Source organism: Aethalodelphis obliquidens, unplaced genomic scaffold, assembly GCF_003676395.1.
Source record: "Aethalodelphis obliquidens isolate GAN/ISIS:26980383/991018 unplaced genomic scaffold, ASM367639v1 scaffold6, whole genome shotgun sequence".
Lineage (NCBI taxonomy): Eukaryota > Metazoa > Chordata > Mammalia > Artiodactyla > Delphinidae > Aethalodelphis > Aethalodelphis obliquidens.
In genome coordinates, this window is record NW_020837950.1 from 62276121 (window position 1) to 62295485 (window position 19365).

The 19365-nt window shown below is 41.9% G+C and overlaps 1 long non-coding RNA gene and 1 pseudogene across 1 annotated transcript; both read left to right on the forward strand.

Moving 5' to 3' along the window:
* The first annotated feature begins 536 nt into the window (after positions 1-536).
* On the forward strand, positions 537-12961 carry LOC113619102 (uncharacterized). Its single transcript, XR_003432280.1, has 3 exons — positions 537-2093; positions 3692-3799; positions 4425-12961. It is a non-coding gene; the product is annotated as an uncharacterized LOC113619102 (long non-coding RNA).
* Positions 12962-13048: 87 nt separating this feature from the next.
* LOC113619101 (14-3-3 protein zeta/delta pseudogene) lies at positions 13049-16328 on the forward strand (annotated as a pseudogene).
* The last annotated feature ends 3037 nt before the right edge of the window (positions 16329-19365 follow it).

Here is a 19365-nt window from a genome sequence, read left to right on the forward strand (position 1 = left end):
GGTATGCTAATTAGGGAAACAGCAAGTGGTCCATTTTGGCTTTAAGTACTGAAGAGGAACAGTCTGGAAGACTTGAGGTTGCAGTCTTAAGTATCGAGGGATAGGCTTGGACTTCATATTGCCGGTTTTGGAGGAGCCTCTGAAGATATGGAAGAGGCAAGTGACAGGATCAAAACTCTTCTGTAGAGAGTTCTCTACTAGGATTGGTATGAAAGATTGGAGTGGGGAAAAGAATGGGAAACCAGTTAAGTAGGCTACCGTATTGGTGAAAGGAGTAAGGGAAGTGAGGGAACGCATGACTAATGACAGCATTAGAGAAGGGGTCTGCAAGCTTTTCTTCAAAGGGCCAAACATTAATATTTTAAGTGTTCTCTATCATAATTACTCAACTCTGTCGTGTAGTGAGAAAGCAGCCATAGACAATACTTCAAGGAATGAGCTTGGCTGTGTTCCAACAAAACTTTATTTTTGGACACTGAAATTTTAATTTGATATAATTTTAGATATCATGAAATATTCTTTTAACTTTTTTTTAAATTTTATTTTGGCTGTGCTGCCCAGCATGCAGGATCTTAGTTCCCCAACCAGGGGTTGAACTCACGCTCCCTGCATTGGTAGTGCGGAGTCTTAACCACTGGACCACCAGGGAAGTCCCGTTAACTTTTTTTCAATCATTTAAACATGTAAAAAACTTTTTTTTTTTTTTCACTTTCCAGAGGTACAGAAACAGCCTATAAGCCATAGTTTGCTGACCCCTGCTTTAGAGGTATTTTCTTGAGGCAGAGTGAACAAGATTTAATTGGGGGTAATGACCATGTATAGTCTGTACTCCTCCAATCTAGAATACTTTCCGAAGATAAAGGGGGCACCGTTAATTACACTGGGAGAATAGGAGTAAAATTAGACTGTCCTAAGCCAACCTCAAGTGGTCACCCTAAGGTTAATGGTTAAGAGAAGTCAAAATTGCTTCAGGACCTGGTAAAAGGAAATGGAAGTGGCAATAATGGAAACAGGGAGCTTGGGAAGACACTGGTTTTAGGGAGAAGATGGCTGTAGCAGTCCCAGGTGTCATATGGTTGGGACAACATCGACAGGCAGGAAGAAACCACCCCAGAGGCTTCATAGCTGGCCACTCCTTATATCTTATTTACCAGAATTGGGTTGCTAGCTAGTCCCTAAAACAGTGACTGACAAGGAGCATGGGATTACCATGATTGGTTAGTGTTTATCTGGCTTTTGACAGTTATTATACAGGACTGTGGCATGCGTTGCTGGTCATTTAGCATCTCTGGTGCCTTCCTACTAAATTTAATAGCAACCCAAGGCATTGTGACACCAAAAAAAGAAAAAAAAAAAACCCTCTTCCCCTCCATCCCACACACACTCCCTAGAGAAATGATGCTGGTTAAGAACCACTGGCTTAGACCAGTTGGGATTTACCTTGGTACTGAATTATGTGTGTATAGTTTTTTTTTTCCTGATTGGTTTGCGGGGAAGAGAGGAACTAAGCAGAATTGAAGTTCTGTTGTCAGGGAAGTAGGTTGGGAAATGGTGGGTAGGTAATTAACATTCTGCCATGAGAATTAAACATTTTCTTTCTTTTTTTTTTTTTTTTTTTGCAGTACGCGGGCCTCTCACTGTTGTGGCCTCTCCCACTGTGGAGCACAGGCTCTGGACGCGCAGGCTCAGCGGCCATGGCTTATGGACCCAGTAAACATTTTCTTTTATATCCTTGATAAAATAAGCATCTCAACTTCACACTTGAAGCCCCCCCACTCCCCACAGGAAAAATCTCTCCCAGTAGGATACTCTTTTTTTGAATACTGTAGTAACTTTCAGACTGGTGGCCTGCTCTGTCTTTCCCTCCTTCATTACTACATGAAGGGACTAGTCCTGTATACTGATTTCCTTTACTCAGATACCTATCTCCAGTGGTCCTCAGCTATCTCAGAAACTCAGTTGGAACTCAAAGGCCTCCATAAATCCACAGATGACTTCCCTGCCTTTCCCTTACAAATGTAATCTGCTGCTTACTGATTGACTTGTCATCTCTATGGAAGATGTACCTCTCTAGGCCTGACCCCTCTCTGGAGGTATCCACACTACCCAACAAATTTTTCCATTTCTTTTTTTTTTAAATAAATTTATTTATTTTATTTATTTATTTTTGGCTGCGTGGGGTCTTCGTTGCTGCATGCGGGCTTTCTCTAGTTTCAGCGAGCAGGGGCTACTCTTCGTCGCGGTGCGCGGACTTCTCATTACGGTGGCTTCTCATTGCAGAGCACGGGCTCTAGAGCGTAGGCTCAGTAGTTGTGGTGTGTGGGGGCTTAGTTGCTCTGTGGCATGTGGAATCTTCCCAGACCAGGGCTCAAACCTGTGTCCCCTGCTTTGGCAGGCGGATTCCTAACCACTGTGCCACCAGGAAAGTCCCTACGGTGGCTTCTTTTGTTGTGGAGCACGGGCTCTAGGCACACAGGCTTCAGCACTCGTGGCTCGCAGGCTCTAGAGCCCAGGCTCAGTAGTTGTGGTGCACGGGCTTAGTTGCTCCACAGCATGTGGGATCTTCCCGGACCAGGGCTCGAACCCGTGTCCCCTACATTGGCAGGCGGATTCTTAACCACTGCACCACCAGGGAAGCCCTCTTTTCCATTTCTTTTCTCACGTAGCCAACTTGCATTTCCCTCCTTTCAACTCAGCATGGCCATTGAAGTGTGATTGAAGTGATCTGTGTCACTTGCGAGCAAAAGCTTTAAGAACCCGTGCACAGTTTCTCATGCTCTTTCCTTCTGGCACAGTGACGGAAAGTTTTAGTTACCTATTGCTGCATAACAAACTATCCCAAATCTTAGTGACTTAAAAGCGTAACCATTTTATTATCGTCAATGGTTTTGTGGGTTGAATGGGCTCATGGGCAGTTGTCTAATCTTGCTTGGTGTCTCTCATGTGGTTCCAGCCAGGTATTGTTGGACTGGAGTAATCTGGAGGCTCGATGGGGATGCTAGAATGGCTGAGCCTTTCTTTTTCCAGTGTTATTGCAGGGCCTCAGTTTAAATGGCTTCTCCTGCAGAGTAGCCTGACTTCTTACATGGTGGCTCAGGACTCTTCAAAAAGCAAAAGCTTCCAGGTGTTTGTAAGGCTTAGTCTTGGAAATAACACATTCTATTGGTTAAAGCAGTCACATGGGCAACTCAGTTTCAAGGGGAGGGTAAATAAACTCCACCTCTTGATGGGGATTGGGGGGAAGAGTGACAAAGAACTTGTGGCCTTATTTAATCTACCACCACAACAATATTCCACATGGTGGCTGCCTCCATCAGCCAGGGTCCTAGGGTCAGTACAAAGTGGAAAAGACTCCTTAGCTAATACACATGGTTGTATGAGTGAGAAATACGTTTCTGCTGTTCTAAGTCGCTGAGATATTTGTGGTTGTTTGGTAGCAAATAAAGCCTGATCGATAGTAATACAAAAATTGGTACTGGAAGTAGGGCACTGCTGTAACAGAAACCTAAAATATATGGCATTGACATATATGACTATGTTACAAATGTTAGTGGTTGGTTGTTAGGCAGCATCCAGCTCTGATTCACTTAGGAATCTCTCAGCAAATGTAGCTTAGAAATTTGAGCTCAATAAATATTTCTTAAATAAGATAGACTGTTTCTTGTAATTCTGTTCTATTTCTCTATTTTAGGGGAAAACACTTCTTTCCCACATCAGATGTTTCTTAAAGTATGGAGGGGGTGCCACTAACATAACACTCGATACCTCATTCCAGCGCTTCTAACAAGTTTCCTGATGTGTAAGTTTGGCGTGTGCAGCCCACCTTCTTCCTCTCTCCTTTCTCATGGGAGCCAGGCCGCCCACAGAAAGTATGCTTTCTACTCTGCTGCTTCATACCACAAGTTTCACAGGGGTCTGCCCATGCCAGGGGGGCCTGCCCAGGACAAGGGAGGCTTGGGGTAAGCTTAACAGGATAGGCGCTCTGGGGGAAGGGGAGCTTCAGGCTTGGGAGCTAAGCTCACTGCCATGGAGTGAAAAAACCTGTTGTTTGAACTTTAATCCACAAGCGCAAGAGTGTTAACAAGTTGGAAGTTAATAATTTTGGACTTTAACATGAAGTCGGTACTGATTACTTTGGGCTGTAATTCAGAAGAATAAGATAATGTAATGTCTGAACTTTTCATTTCGTGCTAGAAAATTCATATTGGAAAGGGGTCATAATCAGATTGAGGATGTCTTTTTGGCTTTTAGTTTTTAGAGTATTTTTATGTTATCATTTGATCTTCTTTTAGAACTTCTGGTAATGTTGAACAAGGTAGTGAGACATAATTTGAGGTGGCAATAGAACAGGTTGTGAATTATAGCCTTGCGTACAGAATAGCATGGGAGCTGATTTAATTGACGTATTGTTCTGACCCATTCAGGGCATTCTGGGAACAACACCTACCCTTTACCAGTGGCCCCACGAGATTCCACAAAAGAGCTGAAATCAGTATTGAAGTGGCCTTATGAAGATGGGAGCAGGACTACGCTAACTGACTGCTGACTTCTTACCCAAGGGGGATAACCATGTCCTAAGGTGATCTCAGTGGGTAAGCTGAAAGGGTCAAAGCAATGGTCTTCATACATTTTTACTGACATACACCCAAAATAATTTTTAGGTTCACATGTAAAATTTTTTGTCCTTAGTTGCAAAAGATGTAATTTCTGGTGTAATCTAAATATGAATATTTTAAAGTGTAAAGGGTTATAGCACTTAAAAATGCATTTAGTGAAATTAAATCCCATAGAAATTGAATACTCACCATCATCCATATTTACAGAAATTTTACATTACTCTTTTTTTCTCTTTGAACTTGTGTTTTTATTCTACTTCCCCACAGAAGTCTTAAAAATATATTTTATGCTCAAATGTATTTTATTGCTCACCCTATCAGTCTTTGTGGCAGTCAAAAAATTGTTTATAATTTTAAAAAATTTCTACCACCAAAAGGTTCTAAATGTCAAAAATTTCTTTTGGATTGAGTTATTTTTACAATTATTAGTAGTAATACATAATTAATCTTAAGTACATTACAAATTTTTCCAAATAATTACTAAAGAGAACTAAAATTTTCCTGGAAATATGTCTCTTAATGAAATCGATGAAGCTCCTCCTCTCCAGTTAGTTCATGGATGTAATTTCCTGCTAGGATACAATAAGAAAACAAGTTGGGGGACTATTAGGTGCAGGGCTTACAAAAGATGAATAAATGATGTTCAATGCATTATTTACAATAGAAAATTATATATCTAAATCTAAGTGTATTACATAAAAGATAGGAATGAATAATGAGGTGAGAAGTGGTTACAAATAATAAGCAGAAGTGTTTGGGTAAGAAAACAAGTATAGACTTACTATATTCAATAATCTTCAGGTAAAAACTAGTGAAAATATTTTCTCCCATGAGTCTGAATAATTGTTCAAAAAGCACTACAAAACATTAATGTATCTGTGATATATGTTCCTTTTACATGTAATGTAATGATGATCTGTTAGAAGGAAATTTGGAATTTTTTTAACATCCTTTTCCTTGAAATCATCTGAAATATGCAGTTGAGACACAGGAGGATGGCACCAAGTTCTCTCTCATTACTGAGCAGATGTGCCTTGTAACTGGTATTTCCCAGAATGTTTTCTACATATCTTCCATTTTTGAATTCTGAGAGAGATATCTGGAGCATGAAACTTTGCTGTGGGTTTGTTACCCACATGAAATAGGGCTCAACCTCCTTCAGTATTTCTGTTTGCTATCTCAACAGTATTGTTTGACACCATCAGGAAATGGAAGAGGAAACGGCATTAGACAAAAATGATCGTAACTCTTGCCACCCTGCTCTACAATTATCTGAACTCAGAACACTCCCGCACAGACCAAAATACCCAATTTCTAGCACCATGCTTTTCTCTTAATAGAAATATATTTAAGATAAGGAAAGCCAAGAAATCCTCCTGCTACTTATAATGCATTGATTAAATTAAATATTGACATCACTATTTAGAATTGTTCCTTTGTACGGTACCTTAGAGGCTTTTTGCACATGGGAGCAAATTGTCATAGTAATATCTGGGATGGGTGAGAGGATGCCTGTCTTTTATAAGTAGAAAAGACTGATTTTAAAATAGAATTGGAAAAATTGAATTGTTGTGAAATCTCAACCTCAGTCATATTTTAGACAGCTCAACTTTAGGAAGGAGTAGGTGAAAGTTGAATAAATGGAATTGATTTCCTTAAAATTATCTGTGCTTGTATTCCTCTTGGAAAGTAGAATCCCAGGGTAGATTTATTCCAGTTTGGAGATTACTAGGTTAAGAGAATAAAATTATGTGGGGAATGTGGTGTAAGTTGCAGGGGGTTTTATTAACATTCCTGGTGTCTTGGGCCAGCCTTTCCTCTTCCCCATTGAGTAAGATACTACATAGTGAGAAGCTGCATGAGAAAGCTCAGCCCTTTGGCCAGTCTTACCCTTGGGGCCAGGCTGCCATCAGGAATCATGACTTCTAGTCTATTCCTTTATGCTGCAGAATTTACAGGGACAAGTCTTTGGAGTAGGTGGAGGGGAGAGTTTCTGTAATCCCGTTCTGCCAGTCAGCAACCCAGTGGTAAGTCTACCTTGTCCTAGGGTTCAGCGTTGGGAGGCCCACTGGCGCCATCTCGCCTCCAGCGTCAGCTTTATCAGGAAGAACGACAGTTCTCAGCTGTCTACTCTTTTTCCTGTTTTTCAGTTGGCTCACAACTTGGTAGGAAGAGGGATGTGGTTTACTGAGTCCCCTAAACGTTCTCAGTCCTAAACAGTGCTGTGCATATTAACACCACAAATACTACTGTGAATTTTCCTATGTTTTTTTAGCCATGAAATTACATTCAATCCTACCTGTTATTTTTCTAATAATATTTTGTGTATATTTCATAGATTTGTACATACTAATGAGTGTAGTTTGTTTTCAAAATGTTATTTTCTAAAGGACTGTTACTGGGCAGTATATGAAACATCAGAATAGTTAAGTTCAGGAGAAAGAGAATTGCTCTGTAGCCTTAAACAGCTAGTTCTTCAAGACACATTGTTGCCAGAGTTTCATAGAAGGTGAATGAATACATTAGGGGTTGATTGTAAGGAAATTAGGCGTGCCATTCTGTTTCTTCCTGTACTGTAAGTTACTTGGCCTGCTAAGCCTTTTAACATTCATAAAACAATGATATAAAATATGGCCCTCATATGAGACAATAAGATTATAAAGCACGAATCTTTGTTTTGTAAGCAACTTGGGTCTTTAGAAAATGAGCTGCTTTTTAGATTACAAAAAAAAAAATCAGGAGCTTAAAGCTTCAGTTTAATGAAGAATAAACTGTTCTTGAATCCTCTGTCATAAACTGGCATGCATAATTCAAATTTTGTCATACACTAGCGGAAATTTTGACTGGCTTTGACTTTGTTATGGTTACTGAAAGGAGGTTCTCCGGCAGAACATAAATTTTTATTGGCAAGCAGGTGCAGGAATTCCTGATGAGAAGAACCAAAAGATCACAACTTTGATTCTTCTTTTTTCTCTTGCCTGCAACATCCAATCGAAGATCAAGTCCTGTTGATCCTACCTCCAAAATATGATCCCAAATTTGACGGACCACTTCTCACTATGTCTACTGCTACCATCCTGGTACAAGCCATCAGCAGCTCTCATTTAGACCATGACAATAGCCTCTTGTCTGGCTCCTGGGTTTCCACTCTTGCCTTCCTAGAATTCATTCTCAATCATTAGCCATTTAACAATATAAATCAGACTATCACTTCCCTAACTATACTTCCCTAATGTCTTTCCCTTGCAATTAGAATAAAATCCAAGCTCCTCATCATGGCCCTTATGATCTGTTGTACATCTACCCTCTGATTGCTCTTAACTCACATTCCTTGTTCATTATGCTCTAGCCAAATTGGTTTTCTATCTTTCTTTGAATGCACCAAGCTCATTCCTACCTTTGAGGTTTTGCATTTGCTCTTTTTCCAGCCTGGAATTCTCTGCTCCCAGATTTTCTCATGGCTGATTCATTCTCATTACTTAGGTTGCAGCTCAAATGTCCATCCCTCAGAGAAGCCTTTTATCCTGACCACACATCTAAAGAGCTGTCATCCCTTCTCCCCACCTTTAATCATTTCCTATCCTGCTTAATTGTTTTCACAGTATTTAGTACTGCCTGAAACTCTCTTATTTTTCACATGTTTATTATTTGGCCCTCTGCTAACCCCCTCTAGAATGTGACTCCATGGTGGGTAGGGCTCGTCTGTCTTGTTCCCTGCTATATCCTCAGTGCTTGGAATGAAGGTTGCCATTTAGTGGGGGTTTATTACATATTTGAATGAGTGAATGACTCAAGGTCCAGATGTAGCCAGAGAAGGCCTCCCAAGAGGTCTTTACCTTAGTAATTTACCATAGTTCAGAGTTGTGGCCCTTTTGTTTTAAATGCTCAGATGTCAGCTTTTGCCAGCACATGGAGGTTTTTTTCCTCCAGGGCAGAACTTACGTTAATGAAAGTATAAGACTAAAATCCCTATACTAATTTATTAGTTTTCAGTGAGCAATATAGCTGTCACATGGACCCAGACTCGTAGTAATATGATCTGTTGTGGATTTTCTGCCTGTGGGCTAGCACACATAGGATAGGGCATTAAGTGAGAAACTTTTTGGGAAAACATGGAATACAAAAAAGGGGAAAGAGTAAGATGCTTTGTATGTTTCAAGACATTTGTTTATTTAACAAATATTTATAGATTTCTGACTTTGTTTTGTGCTAGGTACTGAAGAATCAACAAGTAATACTATTAAGCACCAGCAGTTTGGTTGGAGAGGCAGACAATAAACTGACAATTACAGATCAATGTCAAAAGTTCTCTTTTTAGGTTCATGCCAGGGTGATGTAGGAGGACCTAGAAGGGAAACTGAGCCTTGGGGGATCAAGGTGAGCTTCCCAGGAGTTAGGATTATTTGAGCTGAACTCTGAAGAGTTAGCCAGGCAGAACAAGGAAAGGTGTGGGGGGCACTGCTGGCAGAAGCTGCAGCCTGAGCAAAGGTCAGCTGGAGAGAGCAGAACCTTCTAAGAACTACAAGTAGTTCAGTAAGGTTGGGGAAAGGTGGAATGAGAAGCCTGGCTATCAGACTCACAGACCTAAGTAGGTCTGGACTTTATCCCTATGACAGGGAGCTACTGAAAGTTTTTGTTTTGGTGAAGGGGCAGAGTACATCTTTCATACTGCCCTAGTACAGCCAATACTTTGCATTCCTTTCTTCGAAAGAACTTCCCATGGATATCTGGAGAAAGTCCACGCTCCCCCTCCGAGAACATGCAGTCCTTCCTTTACTACCCCCAGCCTTATACCTGCTATACCTGCTGCCTCCACAGCGCACTCTGTGCTCCAGACCCACCAAACTTCCCAGCTTCCAGACTCACTTCCCGATCTTTAATTATGCTTTCGTAGCCTCCACTCCTGCTAGCACTCTCAGCAGGTCACTTTCAAAAAGTGTTACAGGATTAGTCTTCCAACCTATAAAGGCAATACATGTTCCTTGCAACACAGAGACATGCAGAGGAAGAGCTAAAACCTTCTCCTTTCCTCTCACCACCACACACACATACATAGTGTGCTTTAAAACATATATACACTTTTAACTAAAATATATCTATGCTATACAATTTGTACAGTTCTTCCCTGCTCCCCCAACAGAATATCCAGTATTTGCTGGATGCCAGGCCCTATGCTTTATCTCATTTACCCCACAACTACCATACAAGGTAGGTACTGTGATCCCCAGTGGAAGGACAAGCAACTGAGATGTGACTTATTTGCCCAAGGTTGCCCAGTTAATGGGAGCAGCAATTTGAACTAGGGCAATGTGGCTCTCAAGTCCACTGCCTTTTGCTATCTTCCAAATAATGCTATTTTTGTTCTTTTCAATAACTACAATATTTATATGGAGGTCTAGAATTTATTCAATTATTCCTCTGTTGATGAATGTTGAGGTTGTTTTTTGCCACTTAAAATGCCTCAATATGTAATTCTCCAAAGTGGGATTTGAGGTCAGAGGTCATACTTATTTTTAAATCAGTACGTGACCAAATAATGTTCCAAGGATTGTGTAGCATTTTCATATCCCCAAGAATCATGGGACAGTATCTGTTTCCCTATACCCTCATTAGTTCTAATACTGATATTTTTAGGTTTTGGGTTTTTTTTTGGCACTTTGGTCAGTAGAAACAGTGCAACTTTGTTTTGATTTGCATGTTTCCTGACTACAGGTGCAGTTGAGAATTTTTCTGTATGTTTTTGAGATATTTGCATTTCCTGTTCCATGATTTGTCTATTCATTTCCTCTCCTGTTCATTTTTTCTGTTGGATTGTTTGTCCTTGATCATTTTTTGGCGGGAGGGAGCATGTTTATAGTAGTAGTAATATTAACCCTTTTTCTGACATGTGTTCAAATATCTCCTCCTCTTCTGTGTTCATTCACCTTTTGACTTTTTTAAGGCATCCTTTAATTTAATTTGTATGTGCTCAAATCTATTGGTCTTTCCCGTCATGGCTTTTGGGCTTCTTGAAATTGACAGGTTTTGGGCATCTCCCTTTATTAAGGATTGGACCAGCCAGCCAGGACTGTCCTTGGAGGCTGCTTGATGGGCTTTGATGACTTTTCTCAGACTCTTATACCTTTGCTGCTACCTCGCAATCTCCTTCTGAGGGATCTGTTTTCTTGAGATTTGTTATTACATTCAAGCAAAGCCTTTCTGGCCTGGGAATCATTTGTCACTTATAAAAATGCGTTTGCATAGCTTTGCTCTGATTCACTGTGTGCTCATTTTGTTTCTCTCTTCTAGTTTTAAGAAGCAGTTACCATGGGGTCTTCTATTATATGTATTGAGTTTGGGCTCATCTTTAGCCTCTGAGTTCTTAAGCTTTTTAGAGGCAGTTTAGAGGGAAGATGTGCCCTTGATATAAGACGTATGGATGGTGAAGGTAAATTGGTAATGGGGAAGTTGTGGGCTTGAGAGTGAGTTTGATTCTGTCTTTGATTACAGCTGTATAATCCCGGGGAGGTTGTTATAAGTCTCAGGGCCCTTTTTCATAAAATGGAAGTGATAATAATACTGCTTTGAGGCCACTTTTTGACATAGGATAGGCCTCCAACAGTTTACTTAGATGTTTCTTCCTTTTTGGTCACATTTCAAGAATATTTTAATGAGGTCAGGTCTTCACAAATTACCTTGGTATCCCTTTTGGTGAAACAAACTCTTTTCATTTGCTGTCAGCTTGTAAAAGAAGGATAAAAGTTCTTGGCCTTAAAGACTGACACTCTTTACAACTCTCTGGAATGAGCTGCCCATATTTCATTATTGAACAGAGAAACATTTAAACTCTAAGTGGAAATTAAATTTGAGGCCATTTTACACAAACCATGGCTTAGGGCCAAGGCTACAAGACAGAGCATGTGTGGGTTGGGGGTAGACACTAGGGAGGAGTCTGGCCTGCATTTTGGTGGATTTCAAAATGTGTACCAGAATTTGTTTCAAGTCGTCATTAATGGGCTCATAGAAAAGAAAGTTAGAGGGAATCTAGATTTATCACCCAGGCGTCTTCCCCTGCCCTCAAGCTGATGATCATGAAACCACTTAGCGAAGGCAGTTGGTTGAATTGCTCAACTGATAGTATTCCTGAATGATAACTACTTTTAGAGGATTTGGGGCTGAGTACTGATTCTGAGAAGCTAAAAAGGAGAAATGGGTCTCAGGAGATCTTATGCTTCATCCTGTGTAATGATCTTTGTTCTTTGTCTCCCACCTCCACATTTGAGGCAGCATTGACCTGCTCTTTCATCAGGATCCAATAGACAAAGGGAAGGAGGCCTAAACCAGTTCCTAGCTTAAAAACCTTGCTGTCCTTCAAGCTCAGGCCTTGAAGGATTCAGACTTTATGCAGGTACTCAAATCAACTAACATAGTTGAGCACTATGTGTAAGACACTGTGTAGGATGGTGAGTGTGTATGTTTGAGAGAGGCAGAGAGACAGGGGTTGGAGAGGGAGAAGGAGGTGTATAAGGCAGGTTTCTTGCCCTCAAGTAGCAGAGGTTGCTAGTAACTCGAATGCTTAAGAGGTCAGGCATATTAGGTTAGTTAAGTGACTTTGCATGTGTAAGAGAAACAAGAGAGTAAGCATGATAGTTGACAACAGATACTTGTGTCACTGACCATAGGATGTGGTGTGGGCTATGGTAAACTGGAGTGTGCATCCCTATTGAACAGGAACAGCCCATGCAAGGATCTAGCACAGTGGTTCTCAAAGTATGGTCTCTTGACCAGCAGCATCAGAATCACCTGAAACTTGTTAGAAATGCTGTTTTTTCGGTCCTATCCCAGATCTAAGGAATCAGAAACTCTGAGGATGGGGTCTTGCAGCTTATGTTTTAATGATCTCTTGCTGTGATTCTTATGCCCCCTAAAGTTTGTGTTGCCTTGTGGGAATTTGGGCCCAGTGTTGCTAGATCTTTTGGTTTTTCAAGAGAAGCTAGAAAACTAAATTTTTTATCGGAATTTCGTGATTTTTAAATATATATATTTAAATATATATAGAGCATATATCTAATTTTTGTGGGGGAGGGAGCAGATGTACCTTTTGTAGGCCAAACAGCAGGCCAAGGAAAGCACATCTTTGGACCTTGGGGTCTCCATGCCTCCAGTTTCAACTACAATAGAGTAATCACATATTTGACAACAGAATAATTGAAAATACTGTTGGGCTAGAGGAATGACTCTCAGTGTGTGTTTGTGGGGGTGTGGTGGGGTGCAGCAGGACATTGGAGTCTGGCAAGAGACGGCTTTTTTTTTTTTTTTTTTTTTTTGCGGTACGTGGGCCTCTCACTGTTGTGGCCTCTCCCGTTGCGGAGCACAGGCTCCAGACGCACAGGCTTAGCGGCCATGGCTCACGGGCCCAGCCGCTCCGCGGCACGTGGGATCTTCCCGGACCAGGGCACGAACCCGTGTCCCCTGCATCGGCAGGCGGACTGTCAACCACTGTGCCACCAGGGAAGCCCCAGGAGGAGGCTTTTAAGAGCTGCACAGATTCTGATACTTTCCCAGTCCAGGTGCTTCCCCACTTCCTACCATGGTGAAAGTCCTAACATTGTCAGCCACTCTTCCTCTTGCAAGTCCAGAGCATCCCTTGGATATGCAGCAAAGGAGGAAAGAAGCCATGTCACAGGTCTAGAGCACCGTGGTTTATAAACTGCTTTCACATCTGTCCTTTCATCAGATCCTTACAACCCAGTGTAATAGGTGTGATGGTTATTGTCTCCATTTAAAGCAGCTAAACTAGGCTGCGAGAGGTCAAGTGATTTGTTGAAGGTCACATAATTTGTAAGGGGAAAACATGAGACTAGATACCTAATCTTATAATTTTTAAACTAGAGTTTTCCTCCCATATATAGTTTTATGTGTTTATCCATACCGTCACTAATGTTTTCTTTTTTTTTTTTTGGCTGCGCTGAGGCATGAGGGGTCTTAGTTCCCTGAACAGGGATCGAACCCACGCCTGCTGCAGTGGAAGCAGAGTCTTAACCACTGGACCACCAGGGAAGTCCCTACCATCACTAATTCTTGAAAGGATCTGATGTGGCTCATTTCACTATAACTGGTGACTAGTTTTTTGCCATTCCCATGACCAGGCCTCAGATGGTCCCCTCCCTGGCTTGGTGTGCTGCCTGGGACCCCAGATCTTCTTCTGTGGGCTGGGAAAGTATCAGCTTTTAAAAGTCCCCTCCTGTCAGACTCTAATGCCCTGCTGTTCCCCCTACCCCTGCAGACACACACACAGTCATTCCTCTAGTCCAACAGTACTTTCAGTTACTCTGTTGTAACAAGACATTGAATCGCCCAGACCAGTCGTCCCTTTTAGGACCCTTCTCCATCACCAGCTTTCCTCCTGGGCTCTATTTGTGGGGTTCTGGGTCTCCTTGTTCTGGCCTATCTTGTCACCTACTAAGCCTCAGGGGGACACTCTGAGTCCAGAGCTGTCCCCAGTACAGGTGATATGCGACATGCACATCAGTTGTCTGGAACTGGACTAAGCACCGGGACTCATTTTACATAGGCTGCTGAATAGCAATGGCTGTTCTGACATAGGGCAAATTTGGATGATAGACAAAGGACATTATTAGGGGAGGTAGAATTTAGGATTCTTCAAGTATTCTCCCCAGTCTAGCTTAAAATGCAACAGTCATGCATCTGGGTAGCACTAACAGAAAAATTTTAGCAGTTTGAAATTTCCGGGGTTTGTTAAATGCTACAGTTGACCCTTCAACAATGGCGGGAGGGGGCTGGTGGAATTGGGGGACCCTCCTGGTGGAATCAAAAGTCTATGTATGGCTGCCTCTCCCGCCCGCTCCTCGGCGCAGCCTCTGCGCCTTGCGCTGTGGCAGCGGCACCCAGCTCTCCCCGACCCGGATGGCGGCACGGCGGGCAGGCCAGGCCCGGGCACCGGGCTTTGAGCCGAGGCGGCCCGGAAGCGCCCGCCAGAACACCCAGTCATGGATAAAAATGAGTGGTGCAGAAGGCCAAAGTGGCCAAGCAGGCTGAGCGAGATGATGACGTGGCAGCCCGCATGAAGTCTGTAACTGAGCAAGAGCTGAATTATCCAATGAGGAGAGGAATCTTCTCTCAGTTGCTTATAAAAATGTTGTAGGAGCCTGTAGGTCACCTTGGAGGGTCGTCTCAAGTACTGAGAAAAAGATGGAAGGTGCTGAGAAAAAACAGCAGATGGCTGGAGAAGACAGAGAAAATTGAGACCGAGCTAAGAGGTATCTGCAATGATGTACTGTCTCATTTGGAAAAGTTCTTGATCCCCAGTGCTTCACAAGCAGAGAGCAAAGTCTTCTATTTGAAAATGAAAGGAGGCTACTACCATTATTTGGCTGAGGTTGTTGCTGGCGACGAGAAGAAAGGGATTGTGGATCAATCACAGTAAGCATACCAAGATGCTTTTGAAATCAGCAAAAAGGAAATGCAACCAACACATCCTATCAGATTGGGTCTGGCCCTTAACTTCTCTGTGTTCTATTATGAGATTCTGAACTCCCCTGAGAAAGCCTGCTCTCTTGCAAAGACAGCATTTGATGAAGCCATTGCTGAACTTGATACATTAAGTGAAGAGTCATACAAAGACAGCACACTAATAATGCAGTTACTGAGAGACACCTTGACATTGTGGACATCGGATACCCAAGGAGACAAAGCTGAAGCAGGAGGAGAGGAAAATTAACCTGCCTTCCAACTTTCGTCTGCCTCGTTCTAAAATTGACACAGTAGACCGTTTGTCATCGATGCTGTCCCACAAATAGTTTTTGTTTATGATTTATGACAGGTTTATGTTACTTCTATTTGAATTTCTATATTTCCCATGTGGTTTTTATGTTTAATATTAGGGGAGTAGAGCCAGTTAACATTTAGGGAGTTATCTGTTTTCATCTTGAGGTGGCCAATATGGGGATGTGGAATTTTTATACAAGTTATAAATGTTTGACATAGTACTTTCGGTACATTTTGGCTTCAGAAGGGCCAGTGTTAAAACTGCTTCCATGTCTAAGCAAAGAAAACTGACTACATATTGGTTTGTCCTGGTGGGGAATAAAAGGGATAATTGGTTCTAGTCACAGGTGTAGCTGTGGGTACTTTAAGGTTTGGAGCATTTACAAGGCTATAGTAGAAATAGATATCCCATGGATATTACATGTTAAACCATGTGTTATCTGTGGAATACTCAGTCTCAATGTGCACACCGCTGACTACAGCTACTGAAGTGTTCCTTTAGTTGTGACCCAATTTACTCTGGATAAGGGCGGAAACGGTTCACATTCCATTACTTGTAAAGTTACCTGCTGTTTTCTTTCATTATTTTTGCTACACTCATTTTATTTGTATTTAAATGTTTTAGGCAACCTAAGAACAAATGTACAAGTAAAGATGCAGTAAAAATGAATTGCTTGATATTCATTACTTCACGTATATCAAGCGCAGCAGTAAAACAAAAAAACCATGTATTTAACATTTTTTAGCTTTTTGTTTTGTTTTTTGTTTTGTTTTTGATACTCGCCTAACATGCATGTGCTGCAAAAATAGTTAACAGGGAAATAACTTGAGATGATGGCTAGCTTTGTTTAATGTCTTATGAGATTTTCATGAACAATCCAAGCATAATTGTTAAGGACACATGTATTAAGTTCATGTAAGTGGAATAAAAGTTTTATGAACGGACTTTTCAAAAAAAAAAAAAGAAAAAGTCTATGTATGACTTAAAGTCGGTGCTCCCTATATGTGTCCACTTCCTCTGTATCAGCGGTTCTGGATCTGTGGTTTGAACCAACTGTGGATCGTGTTATACTGCAGTATTTACTACTATTAAAAATCCGTATATAAGTGGGCCCATGCATTTCAAACCTGTGTTCTTCAAGGGTCAACTGTACTCTGAAGAATTCTGGAACGTGCAGGATTGGGTGGACATTGTGGCTTCCTCCCTCCCTTCCTTCCTTCCTCCCTTCCTTCCTCCCTCCCTCCCTCCCTCCCTCCCTCCCTCCCTCCCTCCCTCCCTCTCTCCCTCCCTCCCTCCCTCTCTCCCTCTCTCCCTCCCTCCCTCCCTTCCTCCCTTTCTTTTTGTGGCTGTCTTTGACATAATCTTTTGAAGGGGTTGTTTCCTTCATGTCTGGAAACTGGCCAGGGAGGGATGGTGAGGAGAACTGGTTACTGCTGGGTATCTAGGTACTTACAGCAGGCCTCTGCATGTCAATTGTATGAAAAGCTGTTCAATCTTCTCTTTCTTATCTTCACTCCAAACCATCACTGTGACTGACGCTGTGTGTGTTTGAGAGGGAGAGAGATAGAGACAGAGAGACACAGAGAGTGAGAGACAGAGACAGAGAGACAAAGGGGGAGAGAAAGAGAGAGAGAGAGAGAAATACTTAGTGACCAAGAAAGCACTACAGTGCAGAAATGTCTTGGTACAACCCTGCTGTGAATATTTGTAGAAAGACATGGAACGTTTGGCCAGGACCTTGCTTTGCCCAGGATTGGCTTCAATTACAGTTTTTTATCGGGGGTGGCAGATCACCAGTAGGAAGGGTGTGTTTCAGCCTTATCTTGGATGCTTCCTTACTTTACTTGACTTAATTCAGAAACTAGAGAACAATTTAGTGTGTAGGTTGTACCATTTCCTTTGCATAAAATGAAAGTTTTATTTAAAGTCCTTATAATCATTTCCACTGTTTTTCAGCAGTGAGAATAATCAAATGAGAATTGTAAACACTTTTGAGACCATTTTTACTTGACAAAACAGTTCTCCTAAGCTAGATCTTTCCCTTTCACTGTCTCTGAAACACTTAGGGGCAGGAGAATCAGACTTTTATAGGAAGACTATGAATTCTTGTGCATTGTCACATACTGCTCAAGGCTTTTTCAGTTTAATAATAAATATTTTAAAACCAGAAAGGGACTTATCAATATGCTGGTCTCCAACTTCTTCCAAAAGGCATACAGAGCAAAGTATTTCTCAGATTATTTGAAAAATATAACAAGATATTTTAAATTTCCCTTAGTGACCACATAGAATGTCATTTATCTGTCTACTTCAACACAGAGGTGTTGGGTAGCAAGTGAAGGCTGAAGCTAATTTATACAGTTATGTGCCAGACCTGTTCATATATGTTTGTGTATAAATTCATACACACACACACACACACACACACACACGTTCACTTAATCCTCGCAATAATGTATGGGTCAGGTACTATTATTATCACTACTTTACACATGTGCAAACTGAGCTACAGTGAGGTTAAGCAACTGTCCCAAGTCACACAGCTAAAAACTGATCACTTGCACCCAGGTGGTCTGTACTGCATGGACCCCCCTGACATGTTATTGCAGGGCTCAGTTGAGGACCAAGATTCCCCAGTGCTGGCACCTGTGCCGGAGGTGGCCCACAGGCCAGTTCTCCTGTGGGACATGGCTGCTATCACTCAGCAATCCCCATCGGCTGCAATAGCTGACACCTACTGAGTCCTTACCACGTGCCAGCTAATGCGGGAAGTGTTTTACCTACATTTCTCACCAGTTCTCCCAACAGCCTTATGAATTAGGAGCAGTTTCACCTCCATTTTACGTAGGAGGAAACTGAGACCTAGAAAAGTTAAGTCACTTGTTCAAGATCAACAGCCAGTAGGGCCAAGATTTATCATTGTGCTATCCTACTCTCCTGCTCAGGAGCCAGGCTCCTAACTTCTTTGTGTTCCTAGGGAGTCTCCACCAGCACACATTTTCTATATGTTATGACTGTTTTGCTAGGAACTTCCTGAAATTAAGGGCTAAGAGTACTTTCAGAAAGAGAAAGCCCAGTGTTACAGGGAATGTGGAAGAGAGGAGGTGACAGGGACTCTTCCCTTCAGGGGGATGTGTGCAAGCACATTACAGTGTGTTCCTGTTGGGGGAGGAGAGCACTGACTATGAAAATGGGAGCTCTCAAAATATTCACTGTGGGCGGTAACATCTTGGCCTTCATCCTTAGTCAACAATTAGCATTTGGTTCCACTTTATTTAATATACAATGTATCCTTCTCTTTTATTCTTTCATTTGGACACTGTTGATGCCTTAAATATTACAGCTGCCTACCTCAGCTGTAAAGCTCTAGCAGAATTACTTGAAAATAGAATCAATTCATCTACAGACATACCTCAGAGATATTTCAGGTTCAGTTCCAGACCACCACAATAAAGTAAATATCTCAGTAAAGCCAGTTACACGAATTTTTTGCTTTTGCAGTATATATACGCAAAAGTTATGTTTACGCTATAGTCTATTAAGTGTGCAATAGTATTATGTCTAAAAATACAATGTACACACCTTAATTAAAAAATACTTTACTGCTGGGACTTCCCTGGTGGCACAGTGGTTAAGAATCCACCTGCCAAAGCAGGGGACATGGGTTCAATCCCTGCTCCGGTAAGACCCCACATGCTGTGGAGCAACTAAACCCGTGTGCTACACCTGCCGAGCCTGCACTCTAGAGCCCGTGAGCCACAACTACTGAAGCCCGTGTGCTGCAACTATGGAAGCCCAAGCGTTCTAGAGCCTGCATACCACAACTACTGAGCCCATGCGCCACAACTACTGACACCCGTGTGCTGCAACTACTGAAGCCTGCGCACCTAGAGCCTGCGCACCGCAACGAAGAGTAGCCCCTGCTCGCTGCAACTAGAGAAAGCCCGTGCACAGCAATGAAGACCCAATGCAGCCAAAAAA